General features: G+C 37.9%; 1 protein-coding gene across 3 annotated transcripts in view; it reads right to left on the reverse strand.

Moving 5' to 3' along the window:
- The window catches only part of Agbl4 (ATP/GTP binding protein like 4), a 1,113,017-nt gene that overhangs the window by 768,016 nt on the left and 332,538 nt on the right, over window positions 1-12,463 (reverse strand). The gene's annotated exons all lie outside the window — the stretch shown is intronic.

Here is a 12,463-nt window from a genome sequence, read left to right on the forward strand (position 1 = left end):
TAGAATAGAATAGAATAGAATAGAATAGAATAGAATAGAATAGAATACCCAGAAATAAACCCACACACCTATGGACAACTGATCTTTGTCAAAGAAGCTCTCAACCAAAGAATGGATACAGAAAACCTGGTTCATTTACATAATGGAATGCTATTCAGCTATTAAAAATGAAGACATCATGAATTTTGTAGGCAAATGGATGGAACTAGAAAATATCCTCAGTGAGGTAAACCAAATGCAATAGGACATGTATGGTATGCATCCATTGATAAGTGAATATTAGCCAAAAAAAAATACAGAATACCTAGGATACAACCCACAGATCATAACAAGTTTAACAAGAAGAAAGGCACAAATGAGGATGCTTAACCAAATGCCCAATAGTGGGGAGAGGGAAATCAGAGTCCACTTCCAGTACATAGACAGGACCTCAAGTGGAGGGATGGGATTACCAAGCCATAGTTAAAATTTCTGACAAAGGATTGCTCCTATCTAAAAGAACTGCAGAGACAAAACTAAAGAAGAAACTGAAGGAAAGGCTGTCCAGTAACCTGCCCAACTTGGTATCTATCTCACAGCGGGGGTGGGGGTGTCAAAAATGCTTGACACAATTACTGATACTATGTTGTGCTGAAAGACAAGAACCTAGCATGGGTGTCCTCTGAGAGGCCATATGTACAGCTCACAGAGACAGATGCAGATACTTACATCTAACCATTGGCCCGAAGTCAGGGACCTCTATGGAGGAATTAGGAGACTGACTGGAGGAGCTGAAGGGGAGAGTGAGTCCATAGAAAAACCAGACATCTCAACTAACTCAGACCCCTGGGAACTCCCAGAGACTAAGCCACCAACCAGGGAGCATACATGGGCTGGTTGAGGCCCCAGGCACATATATAACATAGGATTACCTGGTCTGGCCTCAGTGTGAAAAGATGTGCCAAATCCTTGAGAAACTTGAGGCCTCAGGCAAGGAGGATACCTGGGGAGGGGAGGAGATGAGGAACTGTGGGATGGGGCAAGGGGAGGGGAAATGAAATGAACTGTGGGAGGAGGAAAAGAAAGGAGAACAGCTTCATATATATTCATATATTCATGTATATTTATTATATGTATATGTGTGCATATATACATATATGCACACATATACATATATATTAAAAGAGAAGTGATTGAGAAATTTATTGAATATCTCACAAGTAGCTGCATGGTTGAATTTGCTGAAATTGGAGGTACTGCTCTTTTTCCAGAAAGATCTATGGAATGATGGAGGATAACTATAAAGTAAGGCTTTAGATTTATTTAGAAAATAGCAAGGGGTTGGTTTTTGAAAATAACACATTTGCAGCAGGATCTATTTTACAAAGAAAATTTCATAAAGAAGAAATTCTAATGTTAGCTTAATAGTGGAACATATTCAATCTCTTGGCATTTAGCAACATAAAACAGAACCCAAGATATGAAACAACAGTTTTCAGCAGGGGAAACTTCCAGTAACCCCTGCAAGAATATAACAGTTTATTATCTGAAGATGGTGCCAAGAACACAGTTTAACGAGGTAAATCAAAGTGGGTCCCAGGGATCCCCTTGAGTCAAAAGGATGAATTTGGCGCTTTGAAGAAACCAAAGTTGGTATAGCTCACAGGGTTCTTTTAAGTATTCAACTAAGAATAGATCGCTACATGAGTGCACACAAGTTAGCCAAGGGTGGGGAAAGACTCACTGGAAACACAAAAGAAGAAAATCTCTCAGAATTAACAAAAGTTAAAAAAAAATCTGGGAAGAGTTCACATATAGAACTGTGGTGGTTTTATATTCATATATAAGGATTTGTTTGAAGCTAGGATACACAAATAAGTGAGAAGATGTGGTATCTGACTGTCTGTATCTGGATTACATCATTCAGAATACTTCCTAGTTTCACCATTTACCTGTGAATTTCATTTTTTTACAGCTGAATAGAATTCCATCGTGTACATGAACCATATTTTCATTATCTGTTCACCAGCTGAAGGGCTACTAGATTGCTTCATTTCCTGTCTGTTGTAACAGAAAGCAATAAACACCGCTGAGGATCTGTGGAGAAGGACTTGGATCATTTGGGAAGATGCCAAGGAATGGTATAACTGGGTTTGGGTTATATGGCAGGTTCATTTTTAGTCTTTTCAGAATTCTCCACATTCATTTTTAGAAAGGCAATGGCAGTCTGCAGTCACATTAACAGCAATGATTTCTTTCGTCAGAGTTCAATGATTCAGAGTCATGGTGCCAAAGCAAAGCTCTCTTCCTGGCTCCTAGGTAGCTACCTTTTTTTTCTTCACTGCTTTTTCATGTAAATTTTTCCTTGCACATGATCAAGGGAAACAGAGCACAGGTTTCTCTTCTTATTTGAACACTGACTTTACCATGAGGGCCCCTCCTTTGTGAAATGATATCACTCTAATAATATCCTAAAGATCCCATTGCTAATTATCATTACATTGATATTTCAGTTTTCATGTAGGACGATTAAGCAGACAAAAATTATTCAGTCTATGAGTTTAAGAGACATGTCATATTTACATGTCCATACATAAATCCAGCAGTTTCTTCCAGCATGTTTCTCTTGTGGTATCTTCTCTCTTGTGGATGGTATGTAATGCTTTCTATCCAAAACTTAAAGTGAGAGATAATTCTGAACTTTCCTTTTCCCCTCTCTTAACCCAAATGTAATTTATAGATCCATTCCTATCTTATTCTTTAAGGCAGCTCACAAATTATGTCTGTTCCCTCTACCTGAAATAGTGATTCGCATTTTATCTAGACCATTAGCAGCCAGCATCTAACTTTCAATAACGTAATGTCATGGTTAAGATTCTGATGCTGCAATTAGCTTTGTGTCAAATCTCATCTTTGTAAATCTACTATATCAGTCAGGACTCTCCAGAGAAACATAACTTAAAAAATGATTTTAAATGCTAACCATAATGATAAAATACATTCAGAATAAGATTTAGCCTAGGGCTTTTCCAAAACAGAATGTTTTGAGTAGTTGCCTTTAATCATTAATAATCAGGCATTATTTGTTATTTTGGGCATGAATTATATGTCCCAAAAATATCAGGGCTTATCTTAAAATAGTCTTCTTGGTGTTGAGTTCTTAAATATGATAGACTCTAACCCTCTATAAGTTATATAGCCAGTAAGTTCTCTCTCTCTCTCTCTCTCTCTCTCTCTCTCTCTCTCTCTCTCTCTCTCTCTCTCTCTCTCTCTCTCTCCCCTCTGTAGGCTACTTCTATAGCCAAATGACTGTCTCCTATGCTTTACAGAAGCCTTTTGTTTTCATAATGTAACATATGTCAATTGTTGGCCTTAATGGTATACTATTCATAAAATCATTTTCTGTGCCTATTAGTTGAAGCACACTTCCTACTTTCTCCTCTATCAGATCCAGGGTATCAGATTACCTGCTAATGTTCTTGATCCATTTGGAGTTGAGTTTTATGGAAGGTCAGGTGTAAAGATCTAGCTTCATTTTTCTACATGTAGCTATCTGGTGTGAAAGTGCCATTATTTGATTATGCCATCTTTTCCATAATGTATATCTTTGACCTCTTTGAAAAATAAGAAAAAAATTTCAGGTACCTGTAGGAGTATATCTTGGACTTCAATTCTTTTCCATTGATCAATTAGTCTGTTTTATGTCAGTACTATCCTGCTTTTATTGCTATGGCTTTGTGTATAGATTGTAATCAGGGACCGTAATACCTCTCACAGTGTTTTTATTGTTCACAAATGCTTTGGCTATCCTAGAACTACTGTGTTCACAAACTAATTTTTAGGTTATTGTTTTTAATTTCTATTAAGAATTGTGTTAGAATTTTGATGGGGATTGCACTGAATTTTTAGATTACCCTCGATAAAATGTCCATTTCACAATATTAATCCTACCAATCCATGAACATTGGAGGCCATTCCATATTCTAGTATCTTCCTTCTTTATTTGGTGTCTTAAAGCATTCATTGTACAAACATTTTACTCTTTTCATTAGATTTATTAAAATATTCTTGAGTTGATTTTGAGTAAAACAACTTCTGATCAAATGCTGTTAGGTAAGCCATTTGAGTTTTATTACATGATTTGGAACAAATGCTGGGCCCAAAGAAGCTTCTCAGTGGTTAGCAGCCTGTAGGAGGTCCCAAGTGTCCTATCCCCTGATTGCTGCTGACACCTTATTGTTCTGTGTATATTCAGTGTTTATAGATTCAGTGTATATAGAAAGCATCACTCATCCTTTCCCTTGGCACTGCCACTGTCAGCTGAGGAAATGAATAAAACTTCTCATGGGATGTGGTTCCTGAGAAGTGATTTAAAAATAAAAAATCAAAGCCAAATTTAGCCACCTTGAAGGACTGCTTTAAAAGTCATGGTGCCCTTTAATGCCTTCCTGTTGGAAGGAGCCCAGAGCTTATCTACATGTGGGTATTCTATTAATATGTAATGACTCTTAGGACAGGAAGGAAATGGAACTGCATTTCCTTTTTGGACACTTCCAGCAAATCTGAAGTAGGAAAATAGCCTCATGTTAATGATAAAGGCTACTCTTGGGAATGTAGCTAAGGGAAGGTTACAGAAGCAATCTTTGAAGGAATATGGACAAAGCATAACTGATCATTTCATGGTTATCAAGAAAAGGGTATCTTCAAGGCCTGCTCTGTTTCTTTCACAAAAGAAGTTCATTTGCATTTCAAGGAAGGACAAGGAAGAATTCTCCTTAATGGAGGCTATTCTACACAGGGCCTTCTCTGTTTTCTCAAACAGTCTGAGCCACCTTACTTCTAATGGCATTGCCTTTCTCCTTTCCTTGGGTTTAAGATGTACAAGAAGATAACCATCTCCCCCAGGATCTCATTCTCACTACCCAGGAAAGCCACCTGCTAAAATATAAATCTAATTGTAACTGACATTTAGAAACTGCAGTTTCTAAAAGCAGTGGCTTTCTCATGTGAGCTGAAAAGGTAAAAGCAGACAAAAGTCTAGCATCTGTTTCACTGTGTCTCCTTTACCTTGGGTCAGGTTCTTAGCTGTTTCTGCAAATGACTAATGCACATTAATCATTTCTCTAGTGTGCATCTAAACACCCGTGATAGCTAGCCTACCTTGTTCTTCTGCAAGACTTAAATCACCAAGGGTAACTGTCTTATTTTATAGATGTCCTGGATTCCAAAAATAGTAAAACCTTGCAAGATTGACGACCTCCCAAATGACAGTAATTATGGATGATGGGCATCCTGCACCCCAGAGAAGTATAATGGGGACTAGATTTTTCTCTTCAAGCAAAGACAGTGATTATAAGATCACCTTGCTGAATCAGAATTGTGATAATGACCAACTAAAGCATATTTTGCCAAGGAGCTCATAGACAGAAGTGGAAACTGAAGGATTCTTTGGATAATCAATTATGTTGGATACTGTTTTCCCGGGGCAAACATGCGACGATGTGTTTTCCTGAAGCAGACAGAGGTGAAAAGATGTTTCACTAAGGCAGACTTGTGAAGGAATGTATTGCTGAAGCAGACACAGGTGAAAGGATGTTTTGTTAAAGCAAGCACTTGAAAGGACATGTGATAAAGGATTCTTCCCTAATGACAGACATGTATTAGTCCACCTTACATTGCTGAGTTGAGCTCCGTTTGTCTGGACTCCATAAAAAGAAACACCAAAAACTTCTGTTGGTGTTCTGGTGGCTTCTTGCCACTTCTACAGACTCAGGTTGAATGGCAGAGAAATATCAGCTGATAAACACTCATATAGAGTTTTGCAAAGACAGATCCATGTGCTGACTGTGAGACAGCTTGCTTGTAGAGGTAGCTCTGCAACACTTCTTGGTCTCATGTCTTTGCTGACCTTTGCTTTGTAGAGTGGCACTGCCAAGAAATTCTCCCTGTGTTCCTGTTATTCCTGGTTCCTCCTGCTGACCCCTGCCAATTCAGTTGAGTCTTAGCTGTCTCTGCTAGGTCTGCTAATTTGTGTTTTCTATACCAACTCTACCAAACTGGACTGCTAGTATATTAGTGAAGGGCTTGTGAGTAGATCAAGTTGACTCTGCTGACCTGGGAACTAAACAGCTGATTTCCTGACAACACAGATGGGACTTTCTCCAAAGAACAATTTATAAACAGGTCCACTTACCCATATCCTTCCTTTCCACTACTTCTGGTGGGTAGTGGGCTAAAAGTGAGGTTAAAACACTTAGAAACTGTCATTAAAGGAGGCTTTGACATTAAAACTCAATCAAGGAGAACCCCCCCCCATTTTTTAAAAAATTTGGAAGGAAGTCTATAAGTTTCAAAACCTATTTGCTGAGGAAGTTTGTTCCTGAAACAAATAGGAAGTCCTTGCTTGACAGTATATTTACTATTAAAAATATTATTCAGCCCAGGCTTACTAAAAAACACTGTACTTGACTCAGACATCTTTCTAAGAATTATGCAGATATACTTTACTAAATAAATGTAAATCTCGCCACCCCCCCAAAAAAATAAAAGTAGGCTTTGAAAGAATTAAAGTTACAACAACTTCTTGACTTTGCCATAAATTTTTCTCTATTTAAACCTAAAACTTATATTGTCACCCAAAACACGAATTTAGGGTCACTCTATCTTTGGATTTAGTTCCTTTTGCCATAGATTAAATTTACTTTCTCAGCTTTTTACCCCTCATTAGGGCTAACATTCGCATATTGAAAATGAGTGGCCAAGACTGGTCTATTGGAACTCCCAAACTTAGATCTCTTGCCCTAAAACTCCAATAATATTATTTCATTAGTTCACACATATCTCCCTATACATTATGACAAACTTTAAGTTCCTCAGCAAGACGTTTAAAGTTGTCTTCATCCTGTCTCTTTCTTTTTTTTTTTTTATTGGATGATTTATTTACATTTCCTATGTTGGCCCCTTACCCCATCCCCCACCTCCCCCTCGGAACCCCCAATCCCCTCGCCCCTCCTCCCTCTTCTCTCTGGGTGGTGTATCTATCTCCCCCCCCCCCCCGCACTCCCACCTTCCCACCCTCAAAATTCCCACCCCCTGGGGCATCCAGCCTTCATGACGTCAAGGTTCTCTTCTTCCACCTATGCCCAGCAGGGCCCTCCACTTTTACATATTCAGCTGAAGCCCTGGATCCCCCCCTAAGTGCTCCCAGGCTGGTGGTTTAGACCCTGGGAGCTGTGGTTGGTTGGTATTGTTGCTCTCCTCATGGTGCCATAAATCCTTTCAGCTCCTTCAGTCTTCACTCTAACTCCTCTATTGAGACCCCCATGATCAGTTCAATGGCTAGTTGTGAGCATCTGCCTCTGAATATGTCTGACTCTTGAAGGCCTCTGAGGAGATATCCATAACAGGCTCTTATCAGCATGCACTTCCTGACTTCCACATCAGCATCTACCTTTGGTGATTGCACATGGGATAGATACTCAGGTGGAGTGGTCTTGAGACGGCCCCTCCTTCAGTTTCTGTCCCTCACTTTGTCTCCATATTTGCTCCCTTGAGTATTTTGTTGCTCCTTCTAAGAAGGACCGAATCACCCTCACTTGGTCTTCCTTCTTTATGGGCTTCATGTGGCCTGTGAGTTGCATCTTGGGCATTTCAAGGTTCTAGGCTAATATCTAATAATCAGTGAGTGAATACCATGTGTGTTCTTTTGTGATTGGCTTACCTCACTCAGGATGATAATTTCTAGTTCCATCCATTTACCTAGGAACCTCTCGAATTCATTGTTTTTAATAGCTGAGTAATACTCCATTGTGTAAATATACCACATTTTTTGAATCCATTCCTCAGTTGAAGGACATCTGGGTTCTTTCCAGCTCCTGGCTATTATAAATAAGGCTGCTATGAACATAGTTGAGCATATGTCCTTGTTATATGTTCGAGCATCTTCTGGGTATATGCCTAGGAGTGGTATAGCTGGATCCTCGGGTAATGCTATGTCCAATTTTCTGAGGAACCGCCAGACTGATTTCCAAAGTGGTTGCACCATCTTGCAGTCCCACCAACAATGGAGGAGTGTTCCTCTTTCTCCACACCCTCGCCAGCATCTACTATCACCTGAGTTTTTAATCTTAGCCATTCTGACTGGTGTGAGATGGAATCTCAGGGTTGTTTTGATTTGCATTTCCCTGACGACTAAGGATGCTGAACATTTCTTTAGATGCTTCTCGGCCATTCGAGTTTCTTCCGTTGAAAATTCTTTGTTAAGCTCTATACCCCATTTTTTAATAGGGTAATTTGGTTGTCTGGAGTCTAATTTCTTGAGTTCTTTGTATATATTGGATATTAGCCCTCTATCAGATGAAGGATTGGTAAAGATCTTTTCCCAGTTTGTTGGTTGTCGTTTTGTCCTATTGACAGTGTCCTTTGCCTTACAGAAACTTTGCAATTTTATGAAGTCCCATTTGTCAATTCTCGATCTTAGAGCATATGCCATTGGAGTTCTGTTCAGGAACTTTTCCCCTGTGCCCAAGTATTCGAGGCTTTTCCCCACCTTCTCTTCTATTAGTTTCAGTGTATCTGGTTTTATGTGGAGGTCCTTTATCCACTTAGACTTGAGCTTTGTACAAGGGGATAAGAATGGATCAATTTTCATTCTTCTACATGTTGTCTTCCAGTTGAACCAGCACCATTTGTTGAAAATGCTGTCCTTTTTCCACTGGACAGTTTTAGCTCCTGGGTTTTTTGTTATTCCATATGAATTTGAGAATTTCCTTTTCTAACTCTGTGAAGAATTGAGTTGGGATTTTAACGGGGATTGCATCCTGTCTCTTTCAACTTCTGGAGTCTTCCTCTCACTGGAGGATCCAAGCACACCACTGCTTGGTGCCCCTAAACCTGCCATTTCATATGGAACTTCTTATTCTTTTACTTAAAATTAAATTTAGTCCATGTGGAAAAAAGCTGACAGGAGAATGAAGGACAGGATATGAGAAAGATTAGAGCATCTACTCTGTCATTTACTCTTACAGTACCCACACAGATTATTAGCCACAGCTCTTTCTGAAATCTAGTAACATTTTCTTCCATTTACTGTTCAACCTTTATGATGGCAATGGCTTTTCCTATTGCCTTTCCCTAAATATTACTCAATCCCTAATGATTTTCCTAAATTCGCGATCATCTTTGTGAATATTGTTTTTCATTAAACTCTAATTATTCCATGTTTCCTGCTGAGAATTTGAGTCAAAATTCTTTTTAACCTATAGTTCATACTTCCTCATTTGCTAAGATAAATACAGTACTATCTCCATATAAATCATTGCTAGGTTACAGGTTAAATTTACTGATAAATATATGCTTGTACTGATATATATATATTTTTTTTCCTCAAGATGTATTTTTATTTAATGTGTTATGAGTGTTTGCCTACATGCATGTATGTGCAAAATGTGTGTGTGTGTGTGTGTGTGTGTGTGTGTATGTATGTCTGTGTGTATACATGTGTGTGCATGTGTGTCTGGTACTGGCACAGGCCAGAAGAAGGCCTCATTTCCCCTGGAACAGGAGTTACAAGCAATAGTAACCTGCCCCACATGAGTGCCAGGAACCAAATCAGGGTCCTCTGCAAAACCAGTAAGTGCTCTTACCTAAAGAGCCATCTCTCTAGACTCATTACAACAAATATTTGAACATAATAAAATATATTTTCCATGAGAATAACCTTGCCCATATATTTCATATAATTTATTTAGAAATAAGAATAGGGTATGGTGCATTATAACTGTTCAGTAAATGTTTTATGAGTGTTTATTTAAAATTAAAAAGTATGTCTACATTATCTCTATCCACTTGGCACTTTTCACAAAAAAGGTACTTCATGAACACTATTTGACTTTTGTTACAATAAAGTTTTCAGAGACAGTTATCGGAGAGCAGCAATATTTGTGGGGAAAGTATGAGGCAGCCGTGACTCATACTAACATCTACTTTCTCCCACTTTAGGGCTAAGGAAAAGGAGGCAGTAGACACGACAGTGATATAGAATAATAAAACTAGGAATAATCACTAGGAGTGATTTTCTACTGTGTACCTTCTGTTTCAGCTTCTGAATTAGTGATATCCAAGTATTTATTATCTCTTTTCTTTTAATTTTTCTAGCAATGTGGCGATACTTATCATGTTACCTTTATATTACCAATTTTTAGTTTTTAATTGCTGTAACAAATGACTAAGAAAATCAATCTAAGGAAGAAATAATTATTTATTTTTGACTTTAATACATAAAAATGTATTTATATTACTTCTAGACTTTCTACTCCCCCTCCACTCCTCTTGTTCCCCCATATAATTTATGACCTCTCCGTATTCAAATTTAATGGAGAAAATGTCCAGTGTTGCAGGCCTTGTGAAAAATTTCACACTCTTGTTGGTTGTCAACAGGTGTTTTCACAATGCAATTCTTGTTTAAACAATCATAATGCTGAGATTTCGAGTGTGCAGTTTCCCTATTAGATCTAGAAGACACTATCTAGAAGCAGGCATCCTGATCCTCTGGATCTTAATATCTTTCTACTCACTCTTCCATGATTTCCTCTGAGTTTTATATTTAAGGATTCCATTGCACATGTACTAAATGGGGCTGGATAACCCACAGTCAAAATTCTCTGAATTTTGATAAGTTATGGATCTCTGTAATAGTCTCCATCCATTACAAACCTCATTGCCAAACATGGGAAACTCTCTTCTAGTTGCTGATTATGACTTGAGGTTAAGAGCCTAATGAATATATCACACACTTTGGACACAGGACTTAAAAGAATTAATAAAGCTGGAACAAACCTATAAACTTCCTTCCAAAGGACTAGCTCACATAATATCAGGATGTGCTGCCCATACTAAAAGAGAGATAGGCGATCAGTAGTTATTTTCAGCCATAAAGCCGCGAACCACAATAGTGATCACCCCAGCAAGACATTCCCAACAGTACAATGATAGCTGTTTTATCTTGAAGGTAACTAATAGCTGACCAATCAAACTTAAGGCTCACTGAACTCAACAGAAGGGAACTTGTGTCTTTTCCTAAAAACACAGCCAATCACTCATGGCTGGAGAGGTCATAGACACAAAAGTCAGTTTATTTCTGCTGTCTTAGTAAACCAATATATTTTCTTACTGTGCTCAAAATACTTAATTCTTATACCAATAGTAAGAAATTACTTATTTAACTATATTTCAGAGGTTTTACCACATGGTACCTGACTATTCACTCTTAAGCCTGCCCCAAGGTAGAAACATCATGGCAGAAGTGAAAAATATCTCATAAGCAGAGATAACAAGAGAGCAAGAGCCTGGTAAAAGATACACTCTTCAAATCATGTCTACAGTTACTTATTTGCCTCAACTAGTCTATACTTCTCAATGGCCTATGAACTCACAATGGGTCAATAATTGGCGACATAACCCTCTCAATAGCATCACCAGCTAGAAACTAAGCATTCTCAGTAATAAAATGTTCAAGGAAAATTCTTTCAGAAATGGTGAATAATTTACTTGACACTGAGCGACTAAGTAGCCAAAGATTCAAACCTCTGAGTGTTTGGATATAACTACTGTGCTCTTTGCTCTTAACATAGGAAGTAATCTACAGTCTGTGAAGAATTGGGAAATGTCTGAGGTTTTTACCCACCTTACAAAGTAACCAAATAGCTTGTCACAGTTTCATAGGTACTGGAAGAATAGATAAGACTCCTGAGGTATAGACAAAGAAATCATGGCAATAACATTATCCAAAAGATCAGTTTTTAAACTGGTTCCTTGAGATTCACTGCCCAAGCCAACAGTGTAAAGAGTGTCATGTGGTAGTTCAAAGGGGTAAGTAAAGAAACAATACCACAGATTACTTGAAAGTAATAAATGACAGGAGGTTGGCTACAAAGACTTAATATTTTTCTAATGCTCTGAGATTTGTTGAAAGTTATTTAAGAAGAATCATCTACTAAACACCTCCCAAGAAGATTCTGAATGCATGCCATTACACCTTCATGTAACATATGCTTGTCTTCCCTTGTGATACCTCCTAGAAGGACAAAGGGGACAAATGAACCAATCAGATTTTTTTCATAAAAAAAAAAAACCTCATTTTATTTCATAAAAGCCTCGAAATATGGAAACCACATCAGGCCCAAGACACACAATCAGATACTCAGGGTAAATAGAGAAATAATACAAGGTTTTATCTGGCTAGTGTGTAACTAAATAGAAATACCCAGCAAAAAAATAAAATTTAGAGTTATAGACACAGTATCTGATTAAAAGAACTGTGTTGTTCAGAAACTTACTATAATAATTTTTTCTGTAAGGCAATAACAATAAAGTTTCTTTATACATTTGCTCAGAGTACTTACAGTTGCATGTGTTAGTTGATACCATTAGTTTACCTTACTGTGAAAGAAAAAAAAAACTGAAGCTTATTGAGAATCTGCCTAAT

This window comes from Grammomys surdaster, unplaced genomic scaffold, assembly GCF_004785775.1.
Source record: "Grammomys surdaster isolate TR1022 unplaced genomic scaffold, NIH_TR_1.0 100, whole genome shotgun sequence".
Lineage (NCBI taxonomy): Eukaryota > Metazoa > Chordata > Mammalia > Rodentia > Muridae > Grammomys > Grammomys surdaster.